This window comes from Terrapene carolina, unplaced genomic scaffold, assembly GCF_002925995.2.
Source record: "Terrapene carolina triunguis isolate 2854851 unplaced genomic scaffold, T_m_triunguis-2.0 Scaffold62, whole genome shotgun sequence".
Classification (NCBI taxonomy): Eukaryota; Metazoa; Chordata; order Testudines; family Emydidae; genus Terrapene; species Terrapene triunguis.
Window position 1 is genome coordinate 3,684,452 of NW_020664413.1, and position 20,789 is coordinate 3,705,240.

The 20,789-nt window shown below is 43.0% G+C and overlaps 1 long non-coding RNA gene across 1 annotated transcript in view; it reads right to left on the bottom strand.

The window, feature by feature from the left end:
* Positions 1-10,308, bottom strand: part of LOC113406000 — an 11,005-nt gene extending 697 nt beyond the window's left edge. Inside the window, exons 1-2 of the long non-coding RNA XR_003369608.1 lie at positions 10,106-10,308; positions 6,138-6,317 (exon numbers count right to left, since the gene is read on the bottom strand). This is a non-coding gene — a long non-coding RNA (uncharacterized LOC113406000). The remainder of the gene's footprint in view (positions 1-6,137; positions 6,318-10,105) is intronic.
* Between the last annotated feature and the right edge of the window lie 10,481 nt (positions 10,309-20,789).

A 20,789-nucleotide genomic window follows, 5' to 3' on the forward strand; every position in this document is an offset into this window, starting at 1 on the left:
TTAATTAAAAGCCTTCTTTTTTAAGAACCAGATTGATTTCTCCTTGTGTTAAGATCCAAGGGGGTTTGGATCTGTATTCACCAGGAGTTGGTGGGAGGAAGGAGGGGGGACGGTTAATTTCTCCTTGTTTTAAGATCCAAGGGAGTTTGGATCTGTGTTCACCAGGGAATTGGTGAAAGGGTTCTCAAGGCTTCCCAGGGAGGGGATTCTTGAGATGGTGGCAGCGGGACCAAAGCTAAGCTGGTAGTTAAGCTTAGAGGTTTTCATGCAGGCCCCTACATTTGTACCCTAAAGTTCAAAGTGGGGATACAGCCTTGACATATATAATATACAGTATTACAGTATGTGTGTAAGACGCAGTATATTCATTTCAGTATATACAAAAAGAACTGATGTATGGACAGTGACATAAAACTCAAAAATTGCTAAAAATAAATTCCCCAAAATGAAAGTAGTAACCCCCCAAAACAGAAGCCCTACGTATATACACAATAGTCAGTTCATTACAATACATTTAAATAATAACTTTTTATTTTCCTTAATGCAATGTAACAACCGCAGCAAATTCTCTGCAGATCATAGTCTCTGAGAGCAGTTAGACTAGGTCACCTAGTAGATCCTTTCCTTTGCTAATTTCTATGATTCTGGCCTACTAGAAGTGGAGTTTTGCACTGCTTTGTTCAGGAGACGAAGATTTGATTCCTGGTTCTAGTATCTTACTTTCTCCATGAGCTGGTAGAGCTGTCAGGACAGTGTGTTTGTTTTATTGGGGAAGGGCGCAAGTCACTTAACAGTGCGTCCTGTAGCCCAACCAATGGATTGCAGTGCCAGCCTTTGGATAGCTAGAAAGAAGGTGGCTTCAGTGCCGAGTCTTGAGTGTGAAGGAGACAAAGTGAAGGTCCTTTGGGCTTCAGTAAAGACACCGAAGGCCAGATCCTCATTTTAAAGTCAATGGAGCTATGCTGATTTCTACCAGCTGAGGATCTGGCCAGAGGATCCTGCTTTTTGAGGGAAATGGAGGCCAGAAGGGAGGGAAACTTTGCCTACCTCTAAATACTCAACACTAAGAATGTTAAACATATGTAGGAGCTGTTGTGATTTAGCTTTATCAAGTCACGTTTAGGGCAATGTTCCACTCCACATGATGCGCACACAGAAGTCACCTCATCTCTTTGTTGTGTTTGTACAGCGCCTAGCACTGTGGGATCCTAGTCCATGAGTACGGCTCCTGAGCATTATGATAATACAAATAATAGATAAACATTTGTTTAAATATTTGAAAATTCTTTAGAAGCCCGTGGAATTGAACAGGAGAATGAAAGCTTGCGTGCCATGTATTACGTGGATGGGATAATCAAATAGCCCTGAGGAAGCAGTACATTAATGACAAGGTCAATGCTCATCCACCCCAAAAAAGGCTTCTGTATAGGTGTATGTAATTTCAGTAGGTACCAACTTCGTGACCTCTAGATTTGTCACGTCACTATGGAGCTATGAATAGAGGGAGTCTATATATTGGTAAGGTTTGCAACTGACTCCTACATAGTTGTATCTCTTGCTTGAGTTAAAAGCTCCTTAGGCAGAGGATCCACTTTCAGATGTACTCTGAGCCTATATAAATAACACTGGTCTACATTTTTTGAGAAGTCGTCTGCTTCAGAGATCAAATGTGCTATTTATTATGGATTTTGATGGGCTGAATTCAAATATGACAATTAAAACAACTGATTGGCTACTGTTTCTACGATATTTAAGTTTTTACATTTTATGTCTATGTATATTGTGTAGATAGTAGAGTTTTAATCATAAATTGTAAACCTAGGTCTTTTCATGTGTTTATGGTTGCTTTACATGATAATATTTCACCTGTCCTGTTTATGTAACACTTTAAAAATCAGCAAAAGGGTTATATAAATAAAATTTATTACGAAACAAAAGGCAAAAAGCTATTATGTATGTAGTTTAGTCCTATTCAGTGTCTACTCGGTGCTTCTTGGCTTGTCTCTTGTATTCATTAAATGGAGCATCTCTTGTCACTGTCCAGCAATAGTCTGCAAGCATTGATGGGCTCCATTTGCCCTGATAGCGTTTCTCCATTGTTGCAATGTCCTGGTGAAATCGCTCGCCGTGCTCGTTGCTCACTGCTCCGCAGTTCGGTGGAAAAAAATCTAGATGAGAGTGCAAAAAATGTATCTTTAGTGACATGTTGCAACCAAGGCTTTTGTATGCCTTGAGGGGGTTTTCCACCAACAACCTGTAGTTGTCTGCCTTGTTGTTGCCGAGAAAATTTATTGCCACTAACTGGAAGGCTTTCCATGCTGCCTTTTCCTTGCCACGCAGTGCATGGTCAAATGCATCATCTCGAAGAAGTTCACGAATCTGAGGACCAACAAAGACACCTTCCTTTATCTTAGCTTCACTTAACCTTGGAAATTTTCCACGGAGGTACTTGAAAGCTGCTTGTGTTTTGTCAATGGCCTTGACAAAGTTCTTCATCAGACCCAGCTTGATGTGTAAGGGTGGTAACAAAATCTTCCTTGATTCAACAAGTGGTGGATGCTGAACACTTTTCCTCCCAGGCTCCAATGACTGTCGGAGTGGCCAATCTTTCTTGATGTAGTGGGAATCTCTTGCACGACTATCCCATTCGCAGAGAAAACAGCAGTACTTTGTGTATCCAGTCTGCAGACCAAGCAAGAGAGCAACAACCTTCAAATCACCACAAAGCTGCCACTGATGTTGGTCATAGTTTATGCACCTCAAAAGTTGTTTCATGTTGTCATAGGTTTCCTTCATAGGTTTCCTTCATATGGACTGCATGACCAACTGGAATTGATGGCGAAACATTGCCATTATGCAGTAAAAGAGCTTTAAGACTCGTCTTTGATGAATCAATGAACAGTCTCCACTCATCTGGATCGTGAACGATGTTGAGGGCTGCCATCACACCATCGATGTTGTTGCAGGCTACAAGATCACCTTCCATGAAGAAGAATGGGACAAGATCCTTTTGACGGTCACGGAACATGGAAACCCTAACATCACCTGCCAGGAGATTCCACTGCTGTAGTCTGGAGCCCAACAGCTCTGCCTTACTCTTGGGTAGTTCCAAATCCCTGACAAGGTCATTCAGTTCACCTTGTGTTATGAGGTGTGGTTCAGAAGAGGAGGATGGGAGAAAATGTGGGTCCTGTGACATTGATGGTTCAGGACCAGAAGTTTCATCCTCTTCCTCGTCTGACTCAAGTGAGAATGATTCTGGTGCATCAGGAATTGGCAGTCCTTCTCCGTGGGGTACTGGGCGTATAGCTGATGGAATATTTGGATAATGCACAGTCCACTTTTTCTTCTTTGACACACCTTTCCCAACTGGAGGCACCATGCAGAAGTAACAATTGCTGGTATGATCTGTTGGCTCTCTCCAAATCACTGGCACTGCAAAAGGCATAGATTTCCTTTTCCTGTTCAACCACTGGCGAAGATTTGTTGCACAAGTGTTGCAGCATGTGTGTGGGGCCCACCTCTTGTCCTGATCTCCAATTTTGCAGCCAAAATAAAAGTGATAGGCTTTCTTAACCATAGTGGTTATACTGCGCTTTTGTGATGCAAAAGTCACTTCACCACAAACATAGCAGAAGTTATCTGCACTGTTCACACAAGTACGAGGCATCTCTGCTCACTTTGGCTAAACAGAAATGTGTCCCTTTGCAAAATCAAACACTGACAAATAAGAGAGCACCACACTGTATGATTTCTAGAGCTGATATAGTGCAATTTGTTCAGCAGAGTGATGTAAGCTTCGTTATGATTGCATCATCCATGACTTCTAGGAATAACATGATGCAATTCATATCATGTATGACGCAATACCAGCTTCAGATTGCATCATTCATCGTTTTGCTTAAAAAGTAAGTACTGTCCAAACCCAGTCATAGATTTATTCATAGATCCAGTCAAAGATGTATTTTAGTAATTTCTGGTTTAAATTGAGATCCTTTCCCTTTATAACTCACTTATCCTCCGCCATTCCCAAGTCAAGGGTCGTATATACTGACCCAATAGCATATCTTGAAAACTAGAGCCAATCAACAATTTTAAGCATCATTTTCGTTCTCAGTGACCCAGAATTAGTAAAGTTTGACTACATTTATTTCAGAAGCATTTTGGCTGTAGAGCAGTGTAATATCCTTGGACGTCTGTGGGTGGTTTTATTGCTTTTCGAACAACTTAAGCTTAGGGATCAAATTCAGTGGGGTGGGTAAGGAGAAGACAGAAAGGGAATATGGGGTCTGTCCCTTTGCTAAACATTGACTACTTAAGCCCTGGTAAAGTGGAATCTTATTGGCATGCCCAGAGGTAGGGTGACCAGATGTCCCGATTTTATAGGGACAGTCCCGATTTTGGGGGCTTTTTCTTATATAGGCGCCTATTACCCCCCCTCCCGTCCCAATTTTTTACACTTGCTATCTGGTCACCCTACCCAGAGGTGACAACATATTTGCGATCTTAGAAGACCTATCGGAATTCTGTAGTATATCTACACCCTGATGATAATTCTTTGCAAGATCATTCCCGTCCATGCAGTTTGGTTTCTCATCCTGTCCTAGAGCTGATGAGTGTTTCATAGGCCCTGAAATTCTGCTCTTTTCTTATACTTGCTGCTTGTGTTTGTTTTGTTACCAGTAACCTGGAATCTGAAATGAATGGACATATTGTAGAGTATTATGTTTTCATATTCAGATCTGGATATGGCCAGCGTAATGACTGTATTAAAGTTACTGGCAGAGGGTCCAATCCTGTGCAGTGGGAGGCCTTCCACTTACTTCAGTGAGAGAAGGATCAGACCCAAAGTGAGATGTTTTGAACGGTACTGGGGAGCATTGCCTTACACATCTCTAAAGCCAGAATCTGTAAAAATGGATCCAGGGAATTCCAAAAGATCGGACGTGAGATAATCTGGGTTTGGGGCTTTTTTTTAATGTTAAATCCAGAGCTCTCAGAATGAGCCATTTAGAATTTCTGCCCAGCCCCAAAATAATACATTGTTCTAAGAGGCATCTGCAAACAGACTGTGTGTGTAAAATGTGAAAATCATAACAGAGAGGATGAAAGGAACTCCATGTTTGTGGGTTTGATTTCTTTAGCCACAGAGTGAGCTTCTTTTCAGACACTGGTCCTAGATAAAAATATTGTTTATGAAACTTTCAACAATCAAAAGGTTAAAAAAATAATTAAACATTTCATTTGACCGGAACAAAATATTTTGTTTTGCTTTTAAACATTTTTATGTTTTGTTTTCCAATTTTAAACAATAAACAAATAAAAGAATAAAATTAAAGAACAAAAAGTCATCTTGAATGGAAAAATCACACCGTTTTGTGTTGCAAATGTTGAAACAGTTTTTTTTCTTAAATAAACAATTCAGCAAAATCGGCGAGTTCCCAAAACATTTTGGTGTTGCCAAATATGCATTTTTTTGGCTGGAAAAAAAGTTTTGATCAAAAAGCTTTGCCTAGCTCTAGTCTCTCCTCTTTAACTGGTGAGGCTGGTTATGTAAGAATCATCAGGATCCCCCGTAATCCACTCATTCCGGCTGTGAGGGAACAGGAATGAACACAAGGCACTTAGGTGTTAATGTTGCCAAAGGAGTGGAAGAAACCTTTGTGTTTCTGCTGCACAAGCAGTAGAGCCGATGCATAGGGGTTCTGCAAACCCTGCTCAGCATGGGGTCCAGCAATCTGGGGGCGTCTCTGAATGGCTGCAGGCAAGCCAGTACTGGTGGTGAGATATCCGAAGCAGTGGGAGTGAGACTAGGATTCTCAGGTCTATTCCCATGCACAGTGGGGGAAGTTGCTTGTGCCACTGAGACTAGTCCAGGGGTTCTCAAACTGGGGGTTGGGACCCCTCAGGGGGTCGCGAGGTCATTACATGGGGGGTCGCGAGCTGTCAACCTCCACCCTAAACCCCGCTTTGCCGCCAGCATTTATAATGGTGTTAAATATATAAAAGAGTGTTTTTAATGTATAAGGGGGGTCGCACTCAGAGGCTTGCTATATGAAAGGGGTCCCCAGTACAAAAGTTTGAGAACCACTGGACTAGTCCCTCTCCATGGCCTGGGGGAAGGATTTCTCTCCTACCTGGTCTCTTTGCAGGTGATCAGTTTCACTATGGCCAGGCCCAGCCATTGGAAAATCATGAGTCAGATCCGGAAAATCCATTAGATTGATCTAAAAACCAAGAGGTTTTTTTCCTTTCTCATTTTTGAGCCTTTAGGGTTCACATTGTCAAGGGGTTCTCCACAACTTCATGGCTAAACACTGGTTTTAAAAAAAAAAAAATGAAAGCCAAGTTTTTCACATATTCACATAACTTAAAAGTGGAGCTTTATGAAAACACCAATTACATTCAAGTTGTGAGAGTGGGCAACTCTGAGAATTTGCCCCTTGATGCTTGGACTAGAAATAGGGTGACCAGTTGTTCCGATTTTATAGGGACACTCCCGATATTTGGAGCTTTTTCTTATAAAGGCTCTTATTACCCCCACACCCGCGTCCCGATTTTTCACACTTGCTATCTGGTCACCCTAACTAGAAAGAAGACACAACCATGCACTCTTGCTTGTTGCCTGTAGGGCAGGCTTTGTTGCGATAAAATACCTGTTGGTTTATTCTGAAACTGATTCTTTTGTTTCAGTTAAGTAGAGCACAGTGATGAAGTGGAGATCCACCTAGAAGAAATTTATTCATCACAGTGCGCTGGTGACCCTTATGTCTGTATACATGAGGCCATGAAAGATTAAACAGTGAAGTGTGTCTAAGGCTCTGTAAATATTATCTGTTATACTTGGCAGGGACACATCAAGACGTAAAAGCATTTGATACAGTGGTACACAATGTCAGCACTTTCTTGTGTGAATAGGAATGCTTCAGTGTTCATACACAGTTAGTTTGTATTCTAGATCTGGATTATAATCAGCTAAATCTGTATAGTACACCAATATTAGAGTCTCATATAAAACATTTGATTTTGAGAGAAGGTTTGTAGTTTTAGTAAAACTAAACACAAATAGACTAACATTTATATGCGATTTGATAGGAGTAATTTCAGAAGGCAACAATTTTGCCAGGGGCTGAGTCATAACAGGGCAGAGAATATAAAACATTTTAAGAACAGGCCAATGCCATCCAACCCAGTTTGGTTGCCTTTCTTTGTTAATCCTAATCCCAAATTTCTGATTTTTACCGTGCCCTCCTGAATCCCTACCTTCTATTATAGAGCTGCTACCGTGACTTCATGGTTAAAGTTACAGCTCACAGTTATGAATTCTACCCCCAACTTCCTCACTGTCTTCTTCTTTTCACCTTACATTTCTCGGTGTGGTTTCCTGTACACGAAGGACATATGTGAGAAAAATCTCTGGCTAATTGGACGTTTTAGAGATCTGAGAGTCTGAAAAATGGATGTTTTTTTCTGTTTTGGAAGTCATTTAACATTTAAAAATGTTTGGGACATCATTATCTAAAAATTGACTTCGTCAAGGAACTCCAAATCGGTTTTATTAATTTGCCCTCTGTGTGACTAGTGCAGTCGTTTTAGAAAAGATATATATAGAGAGAGAGAGAAAAAAAAAAAGAGAGAAGGAGATCTCACTGGAGTTTATACATTGCTTCATAAATTTGGGGGGCTTTGATGAACTTCTTCGTAAGTCTAGCAGAGTTTATAAACCCTGCTCGTGAAGATGGATGAGCTTACACACATTCCAGTCAAAACAGATATGGTAAAGGAGTTTAAAATAGGGCTGTTGAGCGATTAAAAAAATTAACCGCAATTAATCGCGTGATTAATCACACTGTTAATAATAGAATACCATTTATTTAAATATTTTTGGTTGTTTTCTACATTTTCAAATATATTGATTTCAATTACAACACAGAATACAAAGAGTACAGTGCTCGCTTTATATTTATTGTTGATTACAAATATTTGCACTGTAAATAACAAAAGAAATAGTATTTTTCAATTCACCTCATACAAGTACTGTAGTGCAATCTTTTTATAATGAAAGTTGAACTTACAAATGTAGAATTATGTACAAAAAATAACTGCATTCAAAAATAAAACAATGTAAAACTTTAGAACCTACAAGTCCACTCAGTCCTACTTCAGCCAATCGCTCAGACAAACAAGTTTGGTTACAATTTGCAAGAGATAATGCTGCCCACGTCTTGTTTACAATGTCATCTGAAAATGAGAACAGGCAGTCGCATGGCATTATTGTAGGCGGCATTGCAAGATATTTACGTGCCAGATGCGCTAAAGATTCATGTGTCCCTTCATGCTTCAACCACCATTCCAGAATAATGCGTCCATGCTGATGACAGGTTTTGCTCAATAACAATCTATAGCAGAGCGGACCAACACATGTTCATTTTCATCATCTGAGTCAGATGTCATCAGCAGAAGGTTGATTTTCTTTTTTGGTGGTTCGGGTTCTGTAGTTCCGCATCAGAGTGTTGTTCTTTTAAGACTTCTGAAAGCATGCTTCACACCTCGTCCCTCTCAGATTTTGGATGGCACTTCAGATTCTTAAACCTTGGGTCGAGTGCTGTATCTATCCTTAGAAATCTCACATTGGTGCCTTCTTTGCGTTTTGTCACATCTGCTGTGAAAATGTTCTTAAAACGAACATGTGCTGGGTCATCATCCGAGACTGCTATAACACGAACTATATGGCAGAATGCAGGTAAAACAGAACAGGAGACACACAATTCTCCCCCGAGGAGTTCAGTCACAAATTTAATTGACCCATTATTATTTTAATGAGCATCATCAGCATGGAAGCATGTCCTCCGGAATGGTGGCCGAAGCATGAAGGGGCATATGAATGTTTACCATATCTGGCACGTAAATACCTTGCAACACCGGCTACAAAAGTGCCATGCAAACGCCTGTTCTCTCTTTCAGGTGACGTTGTAAATAAGAAGCAGTCAGCATTATCTCCTGTAAATGGAAACAAACTTGTTTGTCTTAGCAATTGGCTGAACAAGAAGTAGGACTGAGTGGACTTGTAGGCTCTAAAGTTTTACATTGTTTTGTTTTTGAGTGCAATTTGGGAGTGGGTGTGGGCTCTGGGCTGGGGCCAAGGGGTTCACAGTGTGGGAAGTGGCTCCAGGGGTGAGGGGTGCAAGCTCTGGGAGGGAGTTTGGGTGCAGGAGGGGGCTCTGGGCTGGGGCAGAGTGTTGGGGTGCAGGAGGGGATACGGGGTGCTGGCTCTGGGATGGGGGTCAGGGCTGGGGCAGGGGGTTGGCGTGCAGGAGGGGGCATAGGGTACTGGCTCTGAGAGGAGGCTCAGGGCAGGGGCAGGTGCAGGAGGGAGTTCGGGATGCGAGAGGGGATATGGGGTGCTGGCTCTGGGAGGGAGCTCAGGGCTGGGGGTTGGAGTGTGGTGTGCAGCTGGGGGGCACTTACCTCGGGTGGCTCCTGGGTGGCGGCGCAGCAGGGCTAAGGCAGGCTCCCTGCCTGCCCCGGTCCCACTCAGGCACATCGGCATCTCCTCCCTATTACGAGCCGGGCCACCCCCCACCAGCCAGTAGTGAACCATGTGGCCATGCCGCTCCCAGAAGGGGCCAATGTGCCCCTGCGGTCCCTGGGCGGAGGCTGGGGAGGCACGTGGCTCCGTGCGCTGCCCCTCTCTGCAGGCACCGCCCCTGCAGTGCCCATTGACCACAGATCCCTGTTCCCGGCCAATGGGAGCTGTGGGGGCACTGCTTACAGGCAGGAGCAGTGCGTGGAGACCCCTGCCGCCCCCTCACCCCCGCGGGGCCAAGGGGGCATGCTAGCCACTTCCGGGAGCAGCGTGGGGCAGCGGCAGGCAGGGAGCCTGCCTTAGCAGCAGGCAGCCCCACTGCACCGCCGGGGCCGGAGAGCATGATCGACTGGGAGAGTCTCCAGGATCGACGAGTCGATCGCAATCGACAGGCTGGTGACCACTGGCATAGACGCACCCACTCTGCCTAAGTGAGCAGCTTTGCCCAAATGACCACCTTTGGCTGGTATTGGATTGCAAATCACTTTGGTATTGGGTGCAGGGGTAATAAATTGTTACCTTTGCTGCGTGAGTAGAGGCCCGCAGAACTGTGTTTGGCATGCCATGATTGTGGGTGGTCACCCTCAGCTGAACTGCGCTCACTAAGCAGGGGCTAGGGATGCCAAAGCCTGTGGAGATGAGAGAGGGTGGTCATAGGTATGTCTCTGCCTAAAGAGTCCTAGATACTATTTGACCCTTCCCCTCTCCACTGTTTAATGACAGCTGATTAGACTCAATGGGGAATCTTTTGTTTTGTAATAGGTCACAAGAGCTGAAATCACTGAGAGCCAAGTGCTAAACCTTAGACCTGCTGTGGGGCAGTGTCTCCAGTGAATAAGATTGGCTAGCCTGCCTTAGTAGTGAGGCTCCTGCATTAACTGCTGAAATCACTGAGAGCCCTGTTAAGTGGGGGGACCTCAAGCAGGGCCGGCTCCAGGCACCAGCCTACCAAGCATGTGCTTGGGACGGCACCTGGAGTGGGGCGGCGCACACCTGGGAAGAGTGGAGCCGCAGTGGACTCGCCACCCTCCCCCCTTCGCTCCGGCCGGTCGGGGAGAGCGGGGCCGCGGCCGGGCTCTCCGCCCTCCCCCCGGCGCTCCGGCCTGTCGGGGAGAGCGGGGTCGCGGCCGGGCTCTCCGCCCTCCTCCCGGCGCTCCGGCCGGCCGGGGAGAGCGGGGCCGTGGCCGGGCTCTCCGCCCTCCTCCCGGTGCGCCGGCCAGCCGGGGAGAGCGGGGCCGTGGCCGGGCTCTCCGCCCTCCTCCCGGCACTCCGGCCGGCCGGGGAGAGCGGGGCTGCGGCCGGGCTCGGCGCCCTCCCCTGCCGCGCTCCCCGCCGGGGGGGTGGGGGGTGGCGGGAGGCTTTTTTGCCTAGGGCGGCAAAAAAGCCAGAGCCGGCCCTGACCTCAAGACATCTCAGAGGCTAGAGTTGAACAACGCAGTGGGTGATGGCGCAGTGGCAGAGTGATCGATGGCACGGTGGCCAGTGGTAAAGTGGCACAGCGGCAGGAGCGGGCAGCAACACAGAATGAAGGGTGCAGTGGCAGCCGCTGGGGCCGTGTTCGATGCCTTGCCCTTGCCCTGGGGAAGGAGGTGAACTCATGCAAATGCATCTGTGCACTCTGGGTCTTCACTGACCAAGGGCGACAACTGTGAGTGAGGTGCGGTGGAGGGAGAGGGGAGTGGCACGGTAAAGGAACATTTGTTTGTCAGATTTTCACACCACAGGGTGAGAAGCTGAAGTGAAGGACGCTGCCCAATGGACACTGGGGTGGGTGTTTTGCTCCTGGTCATTTGCTTGCAAATCACCTTTGTGGCATTTTCCCAATTAATGCTGGGTTCCTTTTTTATTATTATTAGAAGTTTTCTTTGCTATACACTGACTCAGTGCTTGCAAGAGAAGAGGTATTACTTCTTAAAGCCACCATGGGGTGGTGGTTAATTTTCCCAGATTACTGGGTGGGGGCTTGAGCCTGTTCTGTGCTATATTGTTAAGAAAAAACCCCAGATGCTGAACCTGGCCCTTGTTGCTGCTGGCTTCACCTGGCAGAAGGGTTTCAAGTATGATCTGACAGATCACTTAGACCTGAAGATGAACTGGTGAGGTTAGAAACGCCACAGTCAAAGCCTTACTATGTATGTGGAGCACTTGCCTCATCACTGAAATTCAACCACCCCAGGCAGTGAAAAGTAGCAAAGTAGCAATTCTTTAACAGTACTCCAACACCACTCAACAGTATTAGGAACAAAAGAGAGAGAAAACCCTGGGCCATTGCATTTTTAGCACCTTTCCAACATTAAATGTTTCCACCCATGATTCCCCTTTGTTTCTTGCTCTTAAGGAAGTGTTCTTCCTAGCATCCTGTGTGTTACTTCTTTATAACCTTTAAAATTTCTCATTGAAACATTTTTTTGAACATATAAAAGCAAAAAAGAACAGAATGGTAAACTTTAACATGAAAAATAAAATGTAACGGAGCGACATACCACAAACACATTGGGTAGGAGGCATTCCTGAACACAGATGACAAATATCGCCAACCAATAGTAGGCAGGAACATAACATAAGAATGGCCCTACTGGGTCAGACCTAAGGTCCATCTAGCCCAGTATCCTGTCTACCGACAGTGGCCAGGGCCAGGTGCCCCAGAAGGAATGAACAGAACAGGTAATCATCAAGTGATCCATCCCCTGTCACCCATTCCCAGCTTCTGGCAAACAGAGGCTAGGGACACCATCCCTGCCCATCCTGGCTAAAAGTCATTGATGGACCTATCCTCCATGAATTTATCTAGTACTTTTTTGAACCCTGTTATGGTCTTGGCCTTCACAACATCCACTGGCAAGGAGTTCCACCGGTTGACTGTGCGTTGTGTAGAAGAAATACTTCCTTTTGTTTGTTTTAAACCTGCTGCCTATTAATTTAATTTGGTGACCCCTAGTTCTTGTGTTATGAGAAGTAGTAAACAACACTTCCTTATCTACATCAGTCATGATTTTATAGACCTCTATCATATCTCCCCATCTCTTTTCCAAGCTGAAAAGTCCCAGTTTTATTAATCTCTCCTCATACAGCAGCCGTTCCATATCCCTAATCATTTTTGTTGCCCTTTTCTGAACCTTTTCCAATTCCAATATATCTTTTTTGAGATGGGGCGACCACATCTGCACACAGTATTCAAGATGTGGGGGTACCGTAGATTTATATAGAGGCAACATGATATTTTCTGTCCTATTATCTATCCCTTTCTTAATGATTCCCAGCATTCTGTTCACTTTTTTGACTGCCGCTGCACATTGAGTGGATGTTTTCAGAGAACTATCCACAATGACTCCAAGATCTCTTTCTTGAGAATGCTGGATGCTGCAGTATGAGATCAAAGTTTCTAATTAGAGCTCAGTAAATACCGCAAAAAGCCGCCTTATTATAATTGTTTATTATTTGTATTACTGTAGTGCCTAAAAGCCCTAGTTATGGACCAGGTGCTTTATAAACACATGTTCCCTTGAAGTCATGGAAAACTGACTTGTGCCCCTGTTGTGTTTGTTCTCCATGAATGCTCAGTCACTTGAGTTGTGCTGACACAGTGTTCATCCAATAGAATTTCCAAGTCACATGTAAGTGTTTATGCAGAAACCAGATGTTAAATATAGACATGCAAGTATTTGTGCTGAAAGGGCTTATGCACTTCTCCAGTTAGGAAATAGAAACAATACCACATGACTCATCTGAGCAACCACAGCTAGCTGACACATCTCGCATAGTAAACGATGCATATGGAACGCTTGCCAAAAACTGCTCACAATCAAACCAAAAAGTTGCCCCAAAAAATTAATCACAAAAGCAATTTGTTAGCTAGTTCTGAATAATGAGTAAATCCAAGGAAGTGCTCATCTGCTGACAGGACATGATGTGAAATAAGTCAGTAATTATTTGCTGGGAATGAGTCACTCCGCTCTGTCACCAAGGAAGTAAAATGAAGCTATGAGTGTCCTGTAAAGGAAAGAAGAGATGACAGAATACCAGCAGGGCCTACTACGGACATCCATACTTCCTTACCTGGACTGGACATCTTTGACGTGAAACCTTGTCAATTGCTCTAAAGAAATTCTTAATATACAATTGTGACGTTACTGGCATAACCAGTGACTGTATAAAGCATGGTTGCAACCATTGTCATATATGTGCAACAAATATTGTACAAAGGTTGTTGTGTAAGGTGTCTATGGAAAGGTTATGATTTGCTAATTATGATGATGCTATCTCTGTGTGTGCGTGTATCATTTTTGTAGTTAAAGTTATGAATATTGGCTGTGGACTTGTATATCAATGTATTTTGATTCTGCAGTAGCCTTAGTAAAGCATTTGGTCAGCGTCTTGAGAAAGAAATGTGCAAATTAAGTGTTCAGTCAAGAAACACTTAACTGGCAGTGGATTTTGGGAGACGCCAATCCACATCTGAGCTTTCCTGGAAACGTTCAAACTAATGTGAACAATGACATCGGTCTGCAAACTGAGTCGTGCATGGACATGTGACTTGCCCATGTGACTCCAAACTCCATTTTGCTGTAATTTTCCACAGTAAGAAAAAAGAGGTGTTCTTACACCTGGAAGAGATTATAAAAGGCTATTGCCTCATCTCCATCTTGTCTTCAATCCTGCTTCATACCTCTGGAGGGACTTTGCTACACTGAAGCTTTGAACAAAGGACTAAATGACCCATCCCAGCTGTGGATGTATTCCAGAGACTTGATTTGAACCTGCAGTTTATTCCATTACTGTTACAAGCCTGAACCAAGAACTTTGCCATTACTGTATGTAATTGTTTCCATTTAACCAATTCTAGCTCTCATCTGTATCTTTTTCCTTTTATAAATAAACCTTTAGATTTTAGATTCTAAAGGATTGGCAACAGCGTGATTTGTGGGTAAGATCTGATTTGTATATTGACCTGGGTCTGGGGCTTGGTCCTTTGGGATCAGGAGAATCTTTTTTCTTTTACTGGGACATTGGTTTTCATAACCATTCATCCCCATAACGAGTGGCACTGGTGGTGATACTAGGAAACTGGAGTGTCTAAGGGAATTGCTTGTGTGACTTGTGGTTAGCCAGTGGGGTAAAACCAAAGTCCTCTCTGTCTGGTTGTTTGATTTGCCTTGGGAAAACCCCCAGCCTTGGGCTGTAACTGCCCTGCTTTAAGCAATTTGTCCCCAATTGACTCTCTCAGTTGGGTCCCACCAAAGCCAGCATCGTTACAACAATATCTGCTGATTTTCTGTCAACTGTCATGCCAGTGATATGAACACAGAACTCCAGCAGGGTTTTGAGGCCTCAATCCAATGCCCTTTGAAGTCAATGGACAGATTCCCATTGACTGATCTTTGTCTTAACCATGACTGCCCCTACCAGAAGCCATGATGACTTTCCAATTGTCCAGGTGTTCTCCCACCATTGGAAACTGGGAAGAACTAGCATCTCACCTCTTTTATAATACAATACGAGACACATCTTTTTGACCAGGTCTATCCCATGGCTACAGAATAGGGTGACCAGATGTCCCGATTTTATAGGGACAGTCCCAATTTTGGGGTCTTTTTCTCACATAGGCACCTATTACCGACCACCTCCTGTCCCAATTTTTGACACTTGCTATCTGGTCCTGGTCAGCCTACTACAGAAGAAGAGCTAGCAAGATGGTTCCTTCGCCAAACAAATCTATGGAGAAGAGCAGAGAAATGGTCCATTCCTAAACAACTGACACTTTTCTTAACTGTTCTATTGCTGCCTAGATACCCCCTCTCCTGTTCACTCGCCCAGTATGAGGTTGTTCAAGATAAGGGAAGCATACCTTGTGACTTTACACAACTTTGGGAAACTGGGCCTGAGTCTCCTTTGTGTGCTCTGCATTGTGTGTCAGTGAGTGTTCACCTCAGACCAGACCCACTCAGACAAACCACCAGGAAGAAGGCTTTATTCTGTAAAGAACATAGAACAGGATTACAATCCAGCAGCCTCCTCTCTGCTTGCCGGCTACCTGCTCCCAGCTCAGTCAGTGCTGAGACCTCCTGCTGCGGGGGGGCAGAGGGTACATTGTACAACACATGCACTAGACATCCATGAATATAGATAGATCACATATGTAGTGGCAAGCCACTATATAACTGATATTTATAACCTGGTTGCACTCTATTATAATAATAATACCAAGCATTTTTCATCAGTAGATCTCAAAGCACTTTACAAGGAGGTCAGTATCATTATCACTATTTTTCAGATGGGGAAACTGAGGCATGTAAAATGAAGCGACTTGCCCACGGTCACCTAGCAGGCTAGGGACAGACCTGGGACTAGAATCCAGATCTCCTGAGTCCCACTTCAGGGCACAAGCCACTAGACCACATTGTTTGTCTCTTGACTTGTACTTCCTCTTTATAATAATAATAATTAATAGAATTAATAATGGAAACAGTCTCCCAAAACTGTCATGAAAATTTACCAGACCAAGCACAAGAGTTGCTTACCTGCCCTTTGCCAGGATGATTGATGCTAATGAAAAAAAAAAACCATGATGCTTTATTTGCCTATCTAAAAAATTACTTGCCCTGGATGAGTGAATGAGTAGAATTTTACAAGGCTCAATGGAATTATGTTTTCCCTTTTTCCATATCTTATGAATGAATCATGAATTAGTGAATTCTTGAAAAGACTCACTAATTTTCCTATTAGTTCATTTTGAAACACGTGGATGTATGTTAGCTGGTCCTAGTATCTGTTTACTTGATTCTTTGTTGTGAGAGCCATCTTGACTAGGAAAATCAAAGTGAAAGGGGAACTGGAGAAGGGTTTGAAAATGAGCTTTCTGGTGTCAGGGTTTTCTGTGATAGGCCCAGTTTTCTTCACCATTTTTTCATAATGAGCTGGAAGAGGGAGTTAACAGCCTATTAATTACATTTGCAGACAATACTAAATCAGGAGGTGTTAAGAACAGCAGCAAGGATGGAGACATAGAATGAAAGGATCTAGCGAGGTTAGAAATATGGCCACAAAATAATAAAATGAGACTCAACTTGGAAAACAATGTAGTATGTGAAAAAAGCCAATGCATTTGTGAGCAGCATCTCCGTATCAGCGCTTCCTTCAGAAACGCGAACTTGCCAACCTCCCTGGGAAGCACAGGAGTCCCACTCTCGGAAACCAGCACTTGAGCTGGAAAATCTCATCTGCTATCCCCCGATCTCCAACTTCTCAATCCTGTGCATAATAATAATTAATAACAACAACAACAACAATAATAATTAATAAATAACAAAATGCTTAAAAATCATTTAGAAAGTGGTTAAAACTAAGCTCCAACAACTTATGATCCCTGCTGACATCCTGGTTGCTTCACAATCAAACTTCAGAGAGGGAAGTAACACAGAGTGAGCCTCTTGTAGTACTGCTTGATAACCTCCTCATGGCAATCAGTACAGGCCATATTTCACTGCTTGTACTACTTAACCTCTCAGCATCATCTGACCCAGTGGATCACAGGGTATAAAAGTCCTGCCTGCATGTAATAGCTGGAATAGACAGCACAGCATTCCATTGGCTCCAATCATTCTTCTCCATCAGAACCCACAGAGTGGCAATGGGCAACCTTTCCTCTTCCTGATAGGCCCTCACCTCCAGAGACCTGCAAGGATATATCCTGTACTCCCCTCCTCTTCAACATCGACATCAGACAAGTCGTGAGATATCAGAGGATCCACTACCAACAAGATGCCAATGACACTAAAGCTGTCACCAACCAGAGTGGATGATCTCCGTGATCCGCCAGTCCTCCTGGCCTTAAACTCTCTGGCTATGGATTACGGTAATTCACTGTTGCTAAGGCTGAAGGTGGAAGCAATTAAGAGGCTTCAGGGTGTGTAGAATGTGGCTGCTTGTCTTCCCAGAGAAACTGTCCATTGTGAGTCCATCACCCCTTGCTGGACAAAGAACTAGAAAATAGGGAAGAATCCTGCACTGGCCATAGGATGGATTGGATAACCTGATATACTTTCCCCATCTTTAGTTTCTATGAGAAATTAGGGCACTATCCCTTTTTCAAATGGTACGAATAGGTCTTGCACTTAAAACTTCAGAGCTAAAGAGGGAGAGTCATGCAGCGTGGGGTGGCTGGTGCCTTCCTGATAGCTGTGAAGGTAATTAAGGATAAGGAGCAAAAAATGTACATCAGTGACATGCTATTGAATCTAGGCTCCAAGACATGAATGGATGGGTTATGACATCACTTTTTAGCTAGGATCAGAAATGTAATGAAAATTCCTTCCAAAAGTTTGAGATGCTAATGAGGCGTCTGACTGACACCACATAATTCTTCTCAGGAATGCTGCCAGCCAAGGAATAATCTCTGGAAAGATAAGGGCCAATGGGTTATTGTGAAATGCTACCTCCTCCTCCGCCAAACTGGCTCAGAAAGGAATGTTAAAATAAACCAGATAACGGGGAAGCAGACACCCTCTTTGCCTGAAAGAAATAACCTTCCAAGGCTGAAGGGAAGGGTAAGACTCAATATGGCCAATCCATATTGGATATGGTCCTGGAAAAATGCAGAGGAGGGTCACTATAGACCAGATGGAACACAGAACAACTATTGGAGTCTGTTTAAAACCAACTTGGAATCAGAATTTAATTTGGTTTTAGTACTTAACGTATGATATAGACTCCAAGTTTGTTTGTTTCCAAGATGTTGGTTTTATTGAGCTAGATTCATGGTGTAATGTAAGTAAGAAAATGGAGTTAAACCAGAGAGGAATTTGTCCCATTCTCTTACAATGTTATGGCTAGAGATGGACTTGAACCAAAACTCCAGATCTGAACACCCTTCAACTTTGCAGAAATCTGAAACCCAGACACAGGTCCAAATCCAAATATTAGGGCTTAAGCCCACCTCTATAGTGACATCACTGAGTATGTTTGATTTAAGTACTTCATGATTGATTTTTAGAGCTGGGTGAATAATTCCTTGAGAATAAATATTCAGTATGAATGTTTGCATTTTAAAAATTCTAATAATTATATATGAAGAACCATCTTTATTTGACAACCTGTCATTTTAAAAAACTGTGTATATATATATGTGTGTGTGTGTGTGTGTATATATATGTGTATATATATATGTGTGTGTGTGTATATATATGTAGAGAGAGAGAGAGAGAACAAAACCAGAAATCTTTCTTCAGTGAAACAATAGAGATATCTCAGCACTACTGTGTATTAATCTCAACTACAGCAGGGAATGTCACCATTACAAGAGTGTGAATGTTAGCAACCACTACCATTGTCTTTTTTTTTTTTTTTTAATTTAATACAAGGGTTTTACTCAGACTTTCGCCAACAAAAGGGAAAAAAAGCTATATTTTCCTTCTCACCGTTCGGAGCTCAAAATGTAGCAAGCTGTAATCAAAAACTTTAAGCCAGAAAAGATAAATATATGTCACTTGGGTGTGTGTCTGAGATCACTATTTAAAATAAGATGTTTTGAAGCAGTTCAAACTAGAAAACAATATCTTGTGCCCAGGACAAACTTTGCACATACCCAAAAAGAGAAATACAACAATAGTTTGTGCAATGAAGGGAATAAATCGTTTGAAGATTGCAGAATATAGATGATGATACAGACCTCAGTCTAGCAAAGCACTTAACCACACGCTTAACTTTAAACAGGTGAGTAGTCCCAATGACTTTAATAAGACTACTCATGTGCTTAAAATTAAGCACATACTTAAGTGTTTTGCTGGATTGGGACCTAAAGAGACACCATCAACTCGAAATCTGGTCAGTTAAAAACAAAAGGTTTCAGGTGCCCCCTGCCAGTATTTGTGGTTTTACCATCACGTTTGCCTGTTTTTAAAATGTTTTTCTTCGCCCTGTGGTTTGTGTGAATGATTCATCCAAACTACAGGGAAACCAGCTGAGGGCCTGATCATAAATGAGCTCCATATTCTCCCTTTGACCCCATATTGCAAGATCAAATCTTATTCACATGAGTAGTCCCACTGACTTCAATGGGGTTATTTGTCAGTAAAGTTTTCTCCTGTGTGTTTGCAGCTTCAGACCCTCATAGTAAAGAAACTGTGACACTCCCCAGACACAAAATGTTGTCGAATACACAAAATAAACAAACAGAAAAAAATATTTTTTTCCTTTCTAATAAGTTTTAGTGGTTTTAGATATTACTTATAATAAGAGTAGACAAAACATGTCCAGCGAGACGTGATTTTAAATTGATGCTGTCCCTTAAAATTTGGAGGTGGGGGTGGGTTTTGGTTTTTTTTAAGAAAAGAAAATCTGTAAAAGGAACCGACTTTTTAAAGACTGTGCTATCTACCCTGAGACAATCCATGATTTTAGACCAGTGCCCTTATAAAAATATACTCCTGTATTCTACACTGATAGCCAGAACCATTGCAGCATCTTTATTATCAGCTGTAGTACTTTGGATTATTACTGTAGAATGCCGTGGCGCTATTTATAAGGATGCCATGCAGTATGGCCCTGATTCAGCAATGCACTTATTCACATGCTTAATTTTAAGTGTGTGCTTTATTCCCATGTCATAACGGGTCATGTATGTGTATGAATTAAGCATGTGCTGAAGTGTTTTACTGAATAGGAAGGGTATTATTACTAACATGCTTCAATTTGAGCATGTGTTTAGGCGCTTTGCTAGGTCACAAAAAAATAAAAGGCTGTTGCAACTACGGGCAACACGTGCAGAGGCATCGCAGAGCAGAGCAGTGCTGAGAGATTCTCTGTAAACGGCTTCAAGGGGCCATACCTGGAATACTGTATTTTATTCCAGTTACTGCAATAGCAGAAATAACAGAAATCATTTGCAGGGAAAGCAGAAAATAGGAACAAAATGTGTTAACCATATGAGGAAAGATCCAGAATAGCCCCTTCTAGTGATGACCCTTAAAACTTTTCAGTTGCCTTAGCTAATTATCTAATGTTAGCTGGGTATCTACGGTATTCCGGTTCTTGATATGAACACTGAGATAACCTTATATAAGGTGCAACTGGAATGCTTTAAGGGTAACTCGTGTGCCATCTTCAAAGCACCGTACAAACATTTACTAGTTAATCTTCATAACATCCCTATGAGGCAGGGTAATAGCATTATTATCCCCAGTTTGCAGACAGAGACGCTGGGGTGAAG